This window comes from Adiantum capillus-veneris, chromosome 16 (assembly GCF_014529385.1).
Source record: "Adiantum capillus-veneris isolate H3 chromosome 16, ASM1452938v2, whole genome shotgun sequence".
Taxonomy (NCBI): domain Eukaryota; kingdom Viridiplantae; phylum Streptophyta; class Polypodiopsida; order Polypodiales; family Pteridaceae; genus Adiantum; species Adiantum capillus-veneris.
The window spans coordinates 153,959,580-153,977,375 of NC_140946.1; the positions used below are offsets into that span (position 1 = coordinate 153,959,580).

At 50.2% G+C, this 17,796-nt stretch overlaps 1 protein-coding gene across 2 annotated transcripts in view; it reads right to left on the bottom strand.

Moving 5' to 3' along the window:
* LOC147440094 (DExH-box ATP-dependent RNA helicase DExH3-like) overlaps positions 1-17,796 on the bottom strand; it is a 226,516-nt gene that overhangs the window by 110,941 nt on the left and 97,779 nt on the right. The window lies entirely within an intron of this gene.

Genomic DNA, 17,796 nt, shown 5'->3' on the forward strand with positions numbered 1-17,796 from the left:
TCACAGCCTCATCCTTCTCGAGCTCCCCGCGGGCTGTTTTCAACCTATAGGTAGCTTGCGCATCGTCCTCGCCCTCTTCCTCAGCAGAAAACACAGAATGGCAGCTCCAGCTTCACCTCAAAGGGACTGTTCTGAATTTCCCTCGTCCAACACCATGGAGCTGACCCTTCGACCCACACTTTCGCGAGAAGGCCAAGCGAGCTTGATGGCCGAGGTGGAACGGCTTCAAGCCACCTGGGTCATCTACAAGATCGTTGGCACACGGCCCAGCAGAGGCGAGATTCGGGACATGCTCCAGGCCTGACTCCTCACCCAAGTGGGCAAGATCATTCATGTGCATAGAGTTGGAGTCTCCAGAGATAGAAACCAAAGTGATCTCGATGAGCCCGCTCGGCATTCGGGCGGCTCGAGCTTACTTCAAACATTGGCACCACGGCTTCAACCCGACCTTAGATGCGCTGAAGGCGGCAGTTTGCTTCCGAGGCTTGAGCCGAGAGTACCTCTACCTACTCTTCAGGATTGATCCGATGTTTCGGACGGTTCTGGAGAACCAAGGCACTTCAGCTTCACCTGTGTCCAAGGCTGCAGGGTTACCCACTGTGCGGGTTCTTGTTCGGGACATATACACTTCCAAAGGTGGTTTTATTGCCTCGGGTGAGTGGTGGTTTGGAGTAGATAGGCTGTGGAGTATTCAGGTCTTCCAAACCAGTGTTCCGTTTGCAGACAGATGGGCCATCTTGCGAAGGTCTGTCCACGGAAGAGGAGACCCTTGACACAGACCCAGCCTACCATGGCTCGCCAGGCTGAGCAGGCAGACACGCAAGGAGCATAGACAGGTACCACTTCTGAGACAGGTGCCCAGGCACATGAGGACTCGCACCAGTGTGGCGCACCTGGTGGTAGGCCTGCGACAAGCGAGCAGCAGCAGGGTCTCGCGAAGAGCCGTTTCAACCCTCTGTAGCAGGATGAGCTCGCAGATGCCCCCTCCACCTCAGCTTCGCCACCACCAGCCCCTCACCCTCACTCACTCCCTCACCCACCCACCCCCCCCCCCCCCCCCCCCCCCCCCCCCCCCCCCCCCCCCCCCCCCCCCCCCCCCCCCGCCTACCATCCCCACTTCTTCGCCTCCACATTCATCTCCGCCCCCTCCACCTCTCCCATCCGTCCCGCTAGTCCTTGTGCCCCGTCTCCTAACCCCTCGCATGCCCCACCGTGGGCCTAGAGGATAGACCACTGTTCAGCAACTCAAGTGCATTTGCCAAGAGCCTACCTACGGACATTCTCTTGGTGCAGATGTCACCCTTTGTGGCAGTCCCTCACGCGCTGGCCAGTTTTAACATCCGCGACCACTAGGGCTTCTTCAACTACGACTTTACACGTTTTCTCGACGACTTTTCTTCTGACCGCTGGGGCTTGTTTCACAGTACCTGTTTTGTTTCTGGAAGCCAGAGTAGCACAGGCCCTAGACACAGTGCTTGGTTTTCCTTTCTATTTTGTGGCAAGGATCAGACAGAGTGGACTATGCATACAGTGATAGATTGGCTCCATGTTCAGGCCCTCAAGTTCTCTCACCACATGGGAGACTTGACACACTTGATACAGACTCTGTGGCCGCTAGCCAAGTTCTCTGTGTCACCACAAGATGCAGCACGATGTAGACACTTTGTAGCATCCTTCTTTGAAGACACTCAGAGTGCACCATGCCCATGCTATGTATATGTTCATGAGGACTCTTGGACAGAGGATGTAGCTCTCCAGATTGCACGCCCTGTTGGGTATGGGTCAGACAGACACTCCAAACGCAGCTATCTCGAAGTCATTCGAATGCGGATTACTGTCTAAGCTTGCCTCAAAGATAGTGAGATTGGTTGCGATGGGCTTGGTGGCATTCAAGGAGGTGTATGTATGACTATTGCCGATTCATGGCAGCACTCCATTGTGGGCACAGGCATCAGTGTGTCAGGCACTATGCACGTCCATGCCGGCCTTGTGGGTTTTCTGAACATTTATGCGCCCAACCATGCAAGTACATGGAATGAGTTTTGGTCACATTTGTGGAGTCCTTGCCTCATGCAGAGCAATGGTGCATTCGAGGGGATTTCAACATGCTTGAGAACCCTTCAGAAAGGATTGGGGGTAGCCATGCTACTAGACATTGGGTTGAGTTGGTTGCATGGGAATGACTATAAATGGCTTCCAGGCTCCTGGATGTATGGCAGCATGCTGTCTTTGCACAGCCCACAAACAGCCTCTCATTTTCTCGGTCTTATCGTAGAGTAGCCGTGAATCTATCCAACATAGATCGATTCCATGCTAGTCACCACTTATGTGACTTGGGTGGGTACAATATGCATCTTGGCATAGACTACTTTTTCTAATGACGCGCCAGTGATCCTTACTCTGTCTAACAGGAAGAGGAGTGACAGACTTATGTTAGGGATCCCTGAGAGCATTTTGCTAGATACAGAGCTCAGAGAGCAGGTTGTGCTTTGGACCGAGAGTTTGGACACACACACAGACGTTGTTGCTAGAGTGGCCAATGGCCTCAGGGAGCTTAGTCACTTCTTTCTCCAAGAGTCGACAACGCGATTGGCTGCGAGGAGAAGCGGCTATGTCGGGGCATTGCCTCCTTACAGAGTATGCAAAAGCCGCACCCAAGTAGTCCCTGGATGGAAGACTAGATGCAGCAGGCTCGACAGGAACTGATCAACATTTAGGAGCGGCGCCATGAGTTTGCCTACCACCGTCACGCGTCTCAGTGGACCCAAGTTGGAGATAGAGTTACTAGAGAGTATTTTGAGATAGTGGGTCATCGCAATGCGCATACCAGTGTTTGCCAACTAAGGAGACGAGATGGGTTGCTTGCCACAGAGCTTGAGGACATTCGGGCACTAGCCATTGACTTTTACTGTGAGTTGCTCTCAGGCGAGCCGCGGTCAGAGCGTAGGGATCCATGTAGAGAGTAGGTGTGGGCACACATGCCTCCCCTCATCAATGAGAAGATGCGGGACATGCTTGAGAGCCCCCTCCTACCAGAGGAGCTTCACGAGACTCTCAGGGCACTCCCTTGTGGTAGTTGCCTAGGAGAGGATAGTTTGACTCCCAGCTTTTTCTTGGAGTAGTGGAAGGTGCTTGGGCAAGACCTATGTAGTTCATACGAGCACATTTTGCATCCAAGGAGATGCCTAATAGCATGAGCGAGGGTTTGATCTACCTCATCTCCAAGGAGGAGGGCTCCCAAGATGAGATTCGGAAATGGCGGCCCATTACCATTCTAAACTCAGCCTGCAAAATCCTTGCAAAGGCTCTACGACAGAGTTGACTAGGACTTCCTTGAGGCCACTATGCACAGGATGGGTTTTTTAGATGTATGGATCAAAGGGATGTCTTCTCTCTACACATGGGCTCACAGTCAGATGTTGCTAGCAGGAGGTCGAGGGGAGCGTTTCATGCTTACGCACTCAGTATGGTGCGGCAACCCTTTTGCCCCCTTCCCATTTCTTTTCTACGCAGAAGTAATGGCAGATTTCTTGCCTCAGAGGAGGTTGGTTTGCATGACCTACAGATACCCATTTGGGAAGAGGAGCTTTCGGACACAGAGTTTGTTGATGTGTTTTTGGAGGGTTGTGAGGCCAATTTGCACAGGTGTGAGCAGTCCCTGGAGGTGTTTTGTTGTGCATCAGGAGCATTGATCAACCAACGAAAGACAATCGCTTTTTGGGTTGGTGATGCTCCCATGCCTGATTCGTCGCCTAGAAAGGGTTTTCGTTGGATCCCTCTTAAGGACGCTAGTTCGCTACTTGGGCTGCCAAGTTGGCTTGAACTTGTCACCATAGCAACACATTGCTCCCCCCCTCCTAGCAATCAGGAGAAAAGTGTTGCATTCAAGCTCGGTGCGGCTATCTCTTGCTAGCAGGGCTATTGTGGCCAACTAGGTGCTCTTGGCCACCATGCGGTACATCACTTCCTCTCGAGTTCTTGCATCAGCTAGCTATAGAGGCTGATCAAGAACTTTCTACGGACAGGGAGGGACACAGCTCGGGTCAGAGTCTCATGGCAGGTCATTACCCTACCTTGCTCTGAAGGAGAGCTAGGTATCATCGATCCAGCAAGGTAAGAGTAGAGCTCTCCTTGGGAAGCTCATTGTGGACGGTCTTCTTCCAGGTGAGGAGCCCTGGAAGGAGCTTTTGCTCCATCGGATGAGTATCACAAATGGGTGGCCCTTGGTGGCCATCCACTCGTTGGATTTTCACAAAGATGCGCAGAGTGAGCCTGATAGGAGATGGGAGGACCGTTTCCCATTGTGCTTGATTTGGTCTGGGGAGCAGCTGAGGGAAGTACTTGAACAGCACCATTGGCAGTACGCCCCATGTCTCATGGGATCCAATGGCAGAGGTCCAACCCATACCCTTGGACACTGATAGCAGTTTACGACACTTCCTAAGGAGACTCGAAGCACCTGGCTACGCGGCATGAGGGGAATACAATGCATGTGTCAGGACATTGTTGACGCTCTACAAGCAGAGTAGCGCACATCTATCCAGCCAACAGCGGCCAACTGGATGGGGGCCTTTACACACCTTGAGGTCCTGATCGCAATTAGGGCTTTCTCAGACTCTGACTTTTGCATGTATTTGAGGCTCAACGAGAGGGTCACCTCCATAGAGTTACTACTAAGGCTCCAGAGATAGTAGTGTGTTGTTTCCATCGAATTCGAGTTGTGGGCATCAGAGGGAGGACGTGAGCTTAATCCTGACCCATCAAATCTTTTTTTTTTTTTCTTTTTTGCAAGAAAAGATCCTTCCATTAGTTAATAAACTACCCAAAGGCTACAAAACCACCTCCACGAAATAGGGCTACAAAAGAAACATGGGGAGACTCTCCCAGTGAGGAAACAAAGTATGTACAATGAGGCCTAGATCACGAGATGGGAGGAGCAAAAAGCCACACTCGTGGCCGGTACTGCCATCTAGGAGTGCTTAATCTTGACCCATCAAATCTTTTTTTTTTTTTGGCAAGAAAAGATCCTTCCACTAGTTAATAAACTACCCAAAGGCTACAAAACCACCTCTGTGAAAGAGGGCTACAAGAGAAACATGGGGAGACTCTCCCAATGAGGAAACAAAGTATGTACAATGAGGGCTAGATCACGAGATGGGAGGAGCAAAAAGCCACACTCGTGGCCGGTAGTGCCATCTAGGCGCGCCATGAACCATGGTGACCCTTGTTAATTTCTTTCCCTTGATTTTCATTTAATTTTTGGGACCCTCTTTTTGAAATTACAAATGCCCGAACATTCCATGGCCACTGTGAAATGGCCATTGGCCGAGAGTTTCACGCGTAGGAGTCAAGGCCAGGCAGCCACGAGATGGTTGGGTCGATCGGCACTAGAATCCGACTAGTAAAGAAGTGGCTAGGCTCAGTTAAAGTCATTTAGGCCCCGCGGTTGGTGGGTACTAGGAATTAAACGAGGAGGAGCAAATTGGATACATGGCACTAGGAAAGCAAACTAGAGGCCATACACACTTCCAAAAGAGCTCATCCCAAGAGGGGGCACCCAAACCTAAGAGAGGAGGTTAATTTTTGCATAAGGAAACACAACGTGTGTGTGAGTAGTGGGTGCAGGTGATCACAACTTTAATGGAAAGCTTGCCTTCTCCCTTGTCTCATGTAGCACAATGATTTGCTCTCGTGCATCTCTCTCTCCCCTTTGTACATATGGTAATGCCCCGCGGCTTCTCAGATGATCATGTACAGTTTTGGGAGTTTTATGCGTGTTTGCCAAGGCAAGAGCCTTCTGTACAGGAACCAGATTAGCTAATTGCTAATCCCGCACAATTCCATCGCAAAGAATTGCGAAAACAGAGAGTTTTCTCGTGTGAAAACTCATCCAGACCATAGGGGAAGTGTCCCGTTGCATGCATGAGCTTCAGAGACATGCATAGACATGTTTGTTCCGCTCAAAATGATGCAAAACAGGGAATTACATCCTGGTGTGTTTATTTCCTTCTCCCATCTCCTGACTTAGCCCTCATTGTACATATCTCATTTTTTCATTGGGAGAGTCTCCCCTCATGCTCATGTAGGCCGCTCTTGTCGGGGCAGTTTGTAGCATGTTGGGCAGTTTTATTAACTAATAGAAGGATCTTTTTCTTTTTTCTTTTTTTTTTTTTTGGGGGGGGGGGGGGGGGGGGGGGGGGGGGGGGGGGGGGGTGATCTTTCCATACAAGAAATATGAGAAAAACTTTGAGATATATCCAAAGGCATCATGGGGAAAAATATTTAGACAATCACAAGATACATCAAAATGATAAGATACAGTCGATCATGAAATAGTAAAGATCAAACTGGTTGCGGGAAGCCTACACAAATCTGCCAAAAGCTCTCTCCACCTTTCGTGGTGTAGCAAAACCGTGTACTGCAATGCGAGTACCCAAAATGATATAAAGTATCCGTTGTAAGGACCCTCATGTAGCAACTCACAGCCATGGGACCGAAAACTTGCATAGTTACAAGAAACGGGAAATTGGAACGGGGAACACAGAACAGCAACATACATAAAATGCCATTCCATGTTTCGGATACTCGCGTCTGAAACACGGAACGGAAAACACATCCTTGGCACTGCCACCTTAGTGGTACCCCTTCAAGTAGTGTGCTTATCGTGTGCACATCCTTGAATCTGCCCTCCTCAATTGCCCTCTTCACCATAACGTTGGTGCCTCTTCATCTCCAAGTGTGATGGCTGCATGGCCTTTCCCCAAACCTCAGCGTTCATGACCTTTCAAGGAAAGTTTACTACTTATTACCTCAGCACTCGGGCACTAATACTTTTAGCACGCCACCTCCCTCTTTGCCATGGATGAAGATGCCTTCAACGTACCAGTGCCCTGCTTGTTCTATGTAGACAAAACTTCCAAAGGAAGTTCCTCCAAAGAACCCTCCTCCCGCACCCACAGAGAATCCTCACCCTATTTCACTTGCTCCTCATTTGGCACCAGTTGCACAACTAGAGCCCAATCCCAAGCCCGTGCCAGAAAAGATATTTGGCGAGCCCGAACTTATACCACAGCCAGTCCTTGCCAGAACCCGTTCCACAGTTGGCACCCACACAACATCCACCTATTCCGAAGCCTTTCCCCCCTATTCCTGCACCCCCACCGCCTGTTGTTCTTGCTCCTCAGGTATATTGGGTGACGTGACTCATCATCATCCATCCCAGTTCTAGGTGTGGCACCCGCACAACATCCACCTATTCCGAAGCCTTTCCCCCCTATTCCTGCACCCCCACCGCCTGTTGTTCTTGCTCCTCAGGTATATTGGGTGACGTGACTCATCATCATCCATCCCAGTTCTAGGTGTGAGTTTTTTAACACATTTTTTTCACCTGCCAGCCTCTTCATCTCCCCCACCTCGAGTTCATCCTTGGTGATTACCCACATCTAGCATATCCTGTGACCGAGTGTCATGAGCACGCAGTCAATGCCATCTCAGCCGGGCGAACAGTGCATGTACTCAATGAAGATTTGGTCCCAAATTAAACTCCAGTAACACTAGAGGACACTCCTCCTGTCGACAAGCTAGCAGAACTCTTGGCAGAGATCGATGCTTCATCAGTAGCAGCTTCTCGTTGCTACGGACCACACTCATCTTCGGCTTCACCCTATTACTCAATTTGACTTTCTATCATGCTAACCTCACAAGTGGGAGACGACCAAAACGCCAATGCTCTTGCCATTCTCAGGAAACAGAAGGAAGCTCTCCAACAAACTCGCCTCGCCTTGATGATTACTCGCTTGGACGAAATGGAGACCCATATTTTTTTTTAAACCCAACGTCGATCTTCTTCAGCGCAGAAGTTCCGCGTTTTGCGTTGGCTATGCCACGTGACAGGCTATACGGACTTCCGCAATATGCATTGGCTGTTTTCCGCAGTTTTCATGCCAGCTTTTGGAGAGCACACCTTTTAAGGTTTTCTGCTTTTGGGCAACCCTTGTACAGTTTATAAGAAACCTTGGGCCTCTTAACTCTAGAGAGCATCTGGACACAGAGTCTCAAAGTAGAGGACTCTCAGGAGTTGTACTATTGCAACTCAAGAATAAAGAAATACCGAGAGGGGCATTAGTCTTTGGAGCCAGTGCATCTAGGCGTCGAACTCCACCGTACTCTAGGATTCGAGCCATACTCTCTCGACATCCAGAGTGCAGATGAGGATGTACTCTAGTAGTAGTATCTTTGTTCTAGTTCTTTTGTACCCATACATGGTATTAGATTGAAGATTCACCATTTTGTAACAGATTGGTCTCATAGGTCATTTTGGCCTTTTGAAGACGTTAATATAACATTTCATCTCTCTCTCTGAGGAGAGCCTTTGAGGAGACACAGTGGTGGGATATGTACCATACACTTCAGAGTCGAGAGGCAGCGGTCTCTTGCAGAGATATGAGACAGCGGACCCCACCCACACCTATAGAGGACCCAGCGGTATGGCATGCATATGCAGAGACACTATCAGGTGCCGGCTTAGCCCCCACTTCCACACCCGGCGGCCCCCCGACCTACAGCTCCCACTCTCTTTACCATAGATATGGTGAGACGAGGCATTCAAAGTCTACAGCACCCCCGAGCCATGGACCACACCGAGCTTCAGGGTGAGCATTTTCTATACGCTACACACACTTCGGCTCCATTGATTGCACACCTATTCAATAGGGCATTGGCAGAGGGATTCCCAGAAAGCTGGACTATGCATACTATTGTGCCTATACATAAGGCTGGAGACCGCATGGATCCAACCAACTACAGGACTATCATGATTGGTCATATGATGGCCAAGATTTATGGAGCAGTTTTAGAGTCAGAGTTGAGCAGATATGCAGAGACCGAGGGGCTCCGCACCTCCGGACAAGCAGGCTTCAGACACACATTCTCTACTGTGGACCACATCTTCACTCTCATATGCCTGATAGAGCAGTCACGGAGCCGAGGGAGACGTCTTTACTGTTGCTTTGTGGACTTCCGCAAAGCCTTTGACACAGTCCCCAGAGAGAGACTACTACACCGACTCAAATCTCTTGGGGTACCCCCGGACATGATATGGGCCATATATGCTTTGTATGAGAGACTGTCAGGCAGGGTCAGATGCCCACGAGGACTATCATATAGCATCACTAGCACCATCGGGGTAACACAGGGGTGTCCACTCTCCCCTACTCTATTTGGTCTATACATAGATGAGATAGAGACCTACATCTGACAGAGAGGAGGAGCAGGCGCCGACCTATCACGCACTCAGGTACATATTATGCTATATGCTGATGACATTATTTTACTCGCAGAGTCACGGGAGGATCTCCAGCTCCACATACAGGCTCTAGACTTATTTTGTACACAGAGAGGAGTGACAGTGAACTTTGGCAAGACCAAGGTTTTGATATTCCACACATCAGGCATTGTTCGGAGGAGATCAGTTTTTCCTTTTGAGGGCAGCCAGATTGACGCAGTAGAGTCATATGTCTACTTGGGCATCACCTTTACAGCTAGGACTGGCCGCTTCTCTATGGCACAAGCAGCCCGAGATCGTACCACACGAGCGTATGCAGCTCTAGCCATGCTTGAGAGGGGATGCCATCAGACGCATTTCCAAGAGCCCCGCACGAAGAGCTGGCTATTTGACACTTTAGTGACACCAGCTCTTCTATACGCAGCCTCGGTGTGGAGCCTAGGATTGTTAGAGCAGGCTTGGAGCAGACTCGAGAGGCCACAGATATTGCTACTTGCCCGGATGATCCGGAGCAAGCCATCAGTTCCACATGATATTGTGAGAGCAGAGTTTGGTGCCCCACCCATGGTAGTAGAGGTGCTATTTCAGACAGTGGGATACCTCCATAGGTTACGAGGCATGAGGGTAGATAGACTACCGCGCCTTGCTCTTGAGGCCTCCCGCAGGCTAGCAGACTCTGGGGATGAGAGATCATGGTACGCGAGTGTGACTAGATGGCTTCAGACATACGGCTACTCTATGGACAGATTGCCTCCCTCCCAGTATGATCCAGATGCACCACGCTAGGCCCTCTCACACACTGAGAGGAACATAGAGGCATATAGAGCAGACTTGGCTCACACCTTCGCGACCATTGGCCACGAAGATGTTATACTACAGAGATCATTTCCTTAGGCTCACAGAGGACAGGTTCATACAGAGGCCCCACTACATGGATGTATATCTACCACATGGCATGAGGATACCCATCGAACAGCTGAGAGTATCATCCCACCAGCTTGAGATTGAGAGCGACAGAGCAGCACGGGTCCCACGCGAGGCCAGGATATGCAGATTATGGAGGCAGGAGGTAGAGTGTGCGAGCCACTTCTTATGCAGATGCCCTCACTATGAGGAGACCAGATCACGGTACCCCACTTTATTTGACACACCAAAGGTCTCATTACAGACAGTGATGACATCATTAGATCAGAGACTACTTGGGAGACTCTTGGTGGAGATGCACTAGCATAGAGAGAGAGCCCTCCAGACGGGGGAAGGTGGAGGATCGGAGAGGCAAACACACCTCACAAACTACTTCCAGGCTAGAGTACCCATACAACCACAGCCATCCACACATCAGGGGATGACTTTGATACGAGCTAAGGAGGCCAGAGCTAGGCGGAGACCACGACTACCAGGATATCACTCCAGGGCCTCTCAAAGACACAGACGAGAGGTCCAGGCCATCAGGGATCGACATACAGTATATATTCAGAGGAGAGGAGAGCAGAGCAGACACTAGACATGGCGAGCATAGACAGAGTCCTCACATCAGGCTCACGGATGTACCAGATACTACACCCTGTCATCATTACTGGATGAAGCTGATGTACCACACCACCCCCCCTCCCTTCTCCCCTCACTCTCACTACACACATACATGCCTCTCTATGTACACCGGATGTTTTGTTATTACCCGGTCACCCCCACATCTGCACACCGGATGCTTTGTTATTACCCGGTCACTTACCACACTACACTTTGTACACCGGATACCATTATTACCCGGTCATTTTGCACATACCAAATATCCAGAGGATATTCACATTTTTGTACATGGATTTGTCTCATAGCCCAGTTTTCTTTGGCCTTTTGAAGACGTAAATAAAATCTCTCTCTCTCTCTCTCTCTCTCTCTCTCTCTCTCTCTCTCTCTCTCTCTCTCTCTCTCTCTCTCTCTCTCTCTCTCTCTCTCTCTCTCTCTCTTCCCAGAGGAGTGGACACAGCACACCATAGTGCCTATCCACAAATCTGGCGACACCCTGGACCCAGGGAACTACAGGACTATCATGATTGGCCACACGATGGCCAAGCTATATGGAGCAGTACTTGAGGCACAGCTCAGCTGCTACGCAGAGATCGAGGGTTTACGAGCTCCAGGCCAGGCAGGTTTCAGACGAGCTTTCTCCACCACTGATCACATCTTCGTTCTGCGCTGCCTCATTGCTGGGGCAAAGGCGCGGAAGAAGAGGCTTTACTGCTGCTTTGTGGATTTCCGCAAGGCCTTTGACACAGTCCCACGCGAGAGACTCTTCCAACGCCTTCACAGCATTGGGGTACCAACAGAGATGATTTGGGCCATATGTGCTCTCTACGAGAGGGTGACGGGCCGAGTTCGTTGCCCAGGCGGTTTTTCAGAGACCATTGCTAGCACCATTGGTGTTAAGCAAGGATGCCCACTCTCCCCGACACTCTTTGGGCTCTACATCGACGAGATCTCTGACTACATACTGCGAGCAGGAGGAGAGGGGAGCGACTTGGCAGGTACTCCGGTCCACATCATGTTATATGCTGATGATATTGTGTTGATTTCAGAGTCACCCGAGGGCTTGCAACGCCATCTTGAGGCCTTGGACGAATTCAGCACACACAGGGGGTTGACTGTGAACCTTGGCAAAACCAAGGTTATGATCTTTCACACATCCAGTGCAGTGAGGAGCGCTGCCACCTTCACAGCAGCAAGAGGACAGGTTGATGTAGTCACCTCCTATGTCTACCTTGGCATCACATTCACCAGCCTACCAGGACCCTTCACTATGAGGCAGGCTGCTGCTGACAGGCTCACCCGAGGATATGCAGCTCTGGCCATGCTAGAGCGGAGATGCCACCAGGCACACTTTCAGGAGCCCCGCACGAACGGGTGGCTTTTCGACACCTTAGTCACCCCGGCCTTGATGTACTCGGCGGCAGTATGGGCACCAGGATTGACAGCTGACCAGTGGACACAGCTTGAGAGGCCACAGGTATGTATGATCTCACGCTTGCTCCGCAGCAAGAAGACAGTGCCACATGACATTATTAGAGCCGAGCTCGCCACACCACCTATGGTTGTAGAGGCACTATTCCAGACAGTCTGCTTCATCCAGAGGATGAGAGAGCTACCTCCTGACAGACTTACTCGTAGAGCATTTGAGGCAGCTATACAACTATCAGAGAGTGGGCATGAGAGAGCATGGTACTCACAAGTCAGAGCATGGTTTGAGGGACACGGTCTTGACATGGAGAGCCTACCACCATTCCAATACGACCCCCACTCACCATATGTTCACCTCTCTCGCAGTGAGAGGAACTTGGTATTGAGACAGGATCTGTGGCAGCTATACACTAGGAGAGTCTGGGAGTCACCTGGCTTGGGGACGAGGATGTCAGATTATAGAGACCAGTTTCTCACCATATTGTCTGGGGGGTTCATACAGAGACCACGCTACATGGACACATATATTCCACATAGCTCACAGGTGGCGATTGGTCAGCTGAGAGTGGCTTCACACAGGTTAGAGATTGAGATCGGGAGTCATATTGGTGTTCCCAGGGAGGAGCGACTCTGCAGAGCCTGCACAGAGGAGGTGGAGAGTGAGGAGCACTTTGTATGTAGATGCAGAGCATACACTGAGATCAGAGGCAGGTATGAGGCCTTATTCAGAGGACAGCCCACTCTCCGAGAGATCATGGACTCTCGAGATCAGAGACAGCTCGGACGTTTCTTACTAGAGATACAGAGCCATCGGGACACACTACTACAGCCACACACAGCTACACAGACAGAGGGGAGACAGTCGCAGCTCGCAGACTTCTTTCAGAGGATTGCCGCCCCTCCCTCACCAGACACTAAGAGGGGAGTGACACTCCCACAGGCGGAGGTGAGCCGAGCTAGACGACGACCACGAGTCACAGGCTACAGGGGCGCGAGCTCCCACCACCGACAGATCGAGGAGATCCGAGCCCGGGAGCGCCGTGCCACTGAGGAGCGAGTGGCTCAGATGAGGGCCGACCCGACAGCTTTCATCCGGGTACCCTTGGCACCAGACCCGCCCATGTACCACATCTTACATCCCCCCATTAGTACAGGATGGAGCTAGATAGCTTGATGCATTCTCATGATTGTACTACCTTGAGCATATAGACATGCATATACCCCTAGAGATAGAGCTCCATCCCTCCTCAGATACTCCACTACCTACATTCAGTTCAGTTTTGTTTCATTTGTCATTCCGATAGACGGATGACATACACACCATGTACATTTGACTTGTCTCATAGGCCTATTTCGGCTTGACATAGACGTTAAAAATCTTTCTTTCTTTCTCTCTCTCTCTCTCTCTCTCTCTCTCTCTCTCTCTCTCTCTCTCTCTCTCTTTGGGGTAAAATCAGGGCTGTATATTACTGAGTACAATATAATCCCCAGCGGATGCCAAAATAGCCTATCACATGGGGTGTACAAGCGGAATATAAGGTTAAGAGCCACTATAGTGACAACTCGACTAGAACAATCTCATGGTGGTCTGTATGATGAGTGGAGGAGAAACCACTGAGGAGGTGCATAATGCCATGTAATCTGTCCACCTGTAAGTGTGAAGAAGAGTGGAGATCGGGCCCAACGCCGAAGGAAGTCAAATCAACGAGCATCGGCTGCTCTAGATGTACCTGAGGAAGAATCCCACTCCCAAATGAGGGTGTGAATGATGTCCAGCCAAATGGCAGTGAGGGTATCCGAAAGGAGCTGTGGAGCCGCACTGAGAACGTGAAGACAACGAGCTCTCCAAACATTCGAGAGTGCAATGCTAGTGATGACTGAGAAGATTTCATCACGTGTCTAAGGATCCCCCTACCAAGCAATCTGTGGTAACATAGCCAAAGTCCCTCGCCGGTAACCAGTTGAGGTAAGCATAAGAGCTGGATCTATGTCTGAGCCCTCGTAGAAAAGATGCGGTCCGGGCATCGGCATCAACCAAGAGACAGATCCCCAAGTGACAAATCCATGCTGAACACCAGCTCTGCTAAGTAAAAAGCAAACTGCTAGCCACACTACATGAGAAGACGAGCATGAACAAAGACAGTGTGCAGGTGACTCAGGTAAGCGCAAAGAACAGCAAGTACAAAACGGATCATGACCCATAGAAGCTGACCAAGTCCCAACTGGAAGTCCTGCATGTGCAATCATCCACAGGAAAAAAGAAATACGACGAGCCACATGTAAATCCCAGATGGCTGACCAAAACTGCTGTAGATAGGCATGGGAGAGACCTGAATGTAACCAGAAACGCATACGAGTGGGCTGCTCTGGGTGCTGTCTCATCAATGCGAATCTTCCAATTCTGACAGTGTACTCAAAGAATCATACATGTGCACCGGTGAGGTTAGAGTGAGGCCACTGCCACTCACCTGGGTCCAAATAAAGCTGAGATAGGGCACGACCCTCCAACACCCAAAGCCTCCAAAGTGCAGAATCAACGGAAGCGAAACGGGGGTCAGCACAACCACGCTTCCCGCGGGAGCCAACTACTTGTATGGCCTCCCATCGAGCGCCGGGGTAGACAAGGTGCGGAGACGTAGTAGCATATGTCAATCTAGCATGCATGCCCGGAGAGTAGTCAGTATCAACTGTGAACAGCATGGTGTCTAAACGAACTAATAAGAGAGTGCTCTGAGCATAGAGGCCTTCCAAGCAACAATGTGGAGGCATCTGAACCGTGCCTCGCATGACTGCGTCCCAGTGTGAAGGAATGGCAGAGTCAATCTCAAGTAGTCTGTCTGTTACCCCGCGACCAATGTCATAATGTTCTGCCACAAAATCTGCATCCAGCATACGTGTCTCATGAAACAACCGCATAGAGGCAGCAGGGCAAGTGTCCCAAGCAGCCCAATCAATGTGAGTCCTCTCTCCAAGCTGACGGGGTGGATTAACCGAAGAATCAAGAACTGCAACATTCCAAATGAGAGGCTCGCGCTCAATCTCCTCACGGCATGAGGGAGGTTAGCGTATGATAGCTCGTCGCACGGATACCCAAATTTGAAGGAGCGATCGGATGAAGGGTGAGAGAGTGCTGGTGCACAAGGGGGCATCCGTAAAGAGAAAACGATACCCTGTTTGCCAAGTATGGCTATCTCTAGTGCCGAGGCGTGGAGTCGCTGTGCAAAGAGCGGCCTGAAGAAGCATCTTCCAAGGTCCTTGGCCGGGAAAAAGACCCCGAACAATAAGCTTGGTAAGAAGGGCGCGGCTCTGTAATTCTGGATCAATAATGCCAAAGCCACCCGCTGACCTAGGACGAATAATCGTGGACCACCGAACTCGAGCACGAGTATCAGTAGTCCCATCTGTGCCACTCCATAAAAGTTCCGCAGGAGTCTGCGGAGCTGAGCTATCACACCAGAATGTAGCATCCAACAGGAGGCCGTATACCATACTGTAGCCAGAATGACTTGGTTGGCGACCAATGCACGGCCAGCCAACGACAGATGACGTGAAGACCAATCACATAGCTTCCTGCGAATAGACTGTAGTATGGGTGCAAACTGCTGCTGTGAGGAAACGTCAAATCCAACATGACAGCCCAGATATCTCCATGTCTGACCTAGCTGTAGCCATGTGAAACCATCAGTTACCCCCCAAGTAGGTATGTCATCACTGCCAACCAGTAACCCGTAGGATTTATGCCAGTTAATGCGTGCACCACTGGCAATGCAAAAAACCTCCAGGGTCCCCCGCATGGCATCAAGAGCTGCTAGCAAATAGCGCAACATCAGCATAGTGTCATCAGCAAACTCCTGATCGATAAGGTCCGGAGCTGAAGGTACTGGCATGGTAAAGCCACAAAATGCATGACTCTGAGCACGAAGAAAGTCAGACATAGTCTCTCCTACAAACAGATACAAATATGCTACTAAAGGACATCCTTGATGGACAGATCCAAACAGCTCAAAACTGCGACTGACACGACCACCAATAGTAATAGCACTGCTGGCAGTCCTGAAGAGAGCGGAAATGCCTAAGATCCATCTCGAAGGGAAACCCATCCTGGCTAATGATCCTTTGAGAAACTCCCACTCAACACCATCGTATGCTTTCTCGAAGTCAAGGATGAAAAAAGCGAGAGGTTCAGAAGATGATCTGGCCCACTCTACTGCCTCATAAAAAGTGAAGATATTATCCAGTATGCATCGATCCATGACAAAGCTTGTATAAGAAGTATGAATAATATCAGGTAAGAACGGTCGCAAGCGATGGCTGATCAGTAACGCTAATGTCTTATAGACCGAAGGGAGTAGGGTAATAGGTCTCCACTGGCAGAGCTGAGTGGTGTCACCCCCTTTCGGAATAAGAGATATGAGACCTGAACAAAGATCCGGATGCATATATCCTGATGCAAAGATATCCTGACAACCACGAAGCAGTGGTATATGCAATACATCCCAATAGGTCACAAAGAAAGCTCTGATGAGGCCATCCTCGCCTGGACAGGAAGATGGATCTAGACTCTCGATAGGAGCATGAAGCTCTGCAAGTGTGAATGGAGCCAACAAGATCTCTGCCATAGTGTCTGTACAATGACGTCGGGTGTGATGCTAGATCTGCTCACGGGCAAGTAAAACCTCAGTAATGCATACATCAGCAGTGAACAATGCCTCAAAATAATCTGCAGACATATCAAGAATAACATCAGGATGCATATGAAGTGTTCCCTGAGCATCACACAAAGTCCTGAGGGTGGTGCCAGGAGGGCGTTCTTTATGCGCACCGAAGAAGTCCTTATTCATTCGATCAGCTTTAGCTATCCAATGAGATACTGAAGCATGATGAGTGAACTCAGACCTAGCCTCCTGTACGCGACGAATCTCCTCTGTGAGCTCTGTCTGTCTAGCAGCGAGATAAGCATCCTCAGGCCACTCCTCAAGCAAGCGCTGTGTGGAACCAAGAGGAATGTGGAGGTCAGACTCGCGTACTCTCAACTGACGATGAATATTAGCAGTCTGATCACGGCAGTAAATACTAGACTGAGTAATGCAATGGGCAAGGAACTCTCCAAGGGGACCACAATAAGAAGCACCCGTGGACCACAAGTCACGAATTTGCTGCTACAAAACTTCAGTGGTGAGAACACTGTCAGGGATGCGGCAGCCTCGTCTCTGTGCAGCGGATCTAGTGAAAGAGATAAACAATGAGATGGGTAAATGATCTGAGAGGCTGGTCCCTCGCAAAATAGTAGTAAATCCACCTAGAGCTGCTGCCCAAGGGCCAATGTAAAAACGATCAAGTCACTCTAATAATCTTCCCTGCTGTCTCTGAAACCCCCACGAGTAATGAAGTGTAGCACGGTGGTGACCAAAAGAGGGTATGTACCAGGCGTCAACACCTTGAATAGCTAGAAGAAATCGATCCCAAGCCAGATGATAGAACTGGAGGAGTGATTGATCGCCAGTCAGAGTCGCTCTCGACGTTGTTGAAGTCGCCTCCAACAACCCAAGAGTCTACAG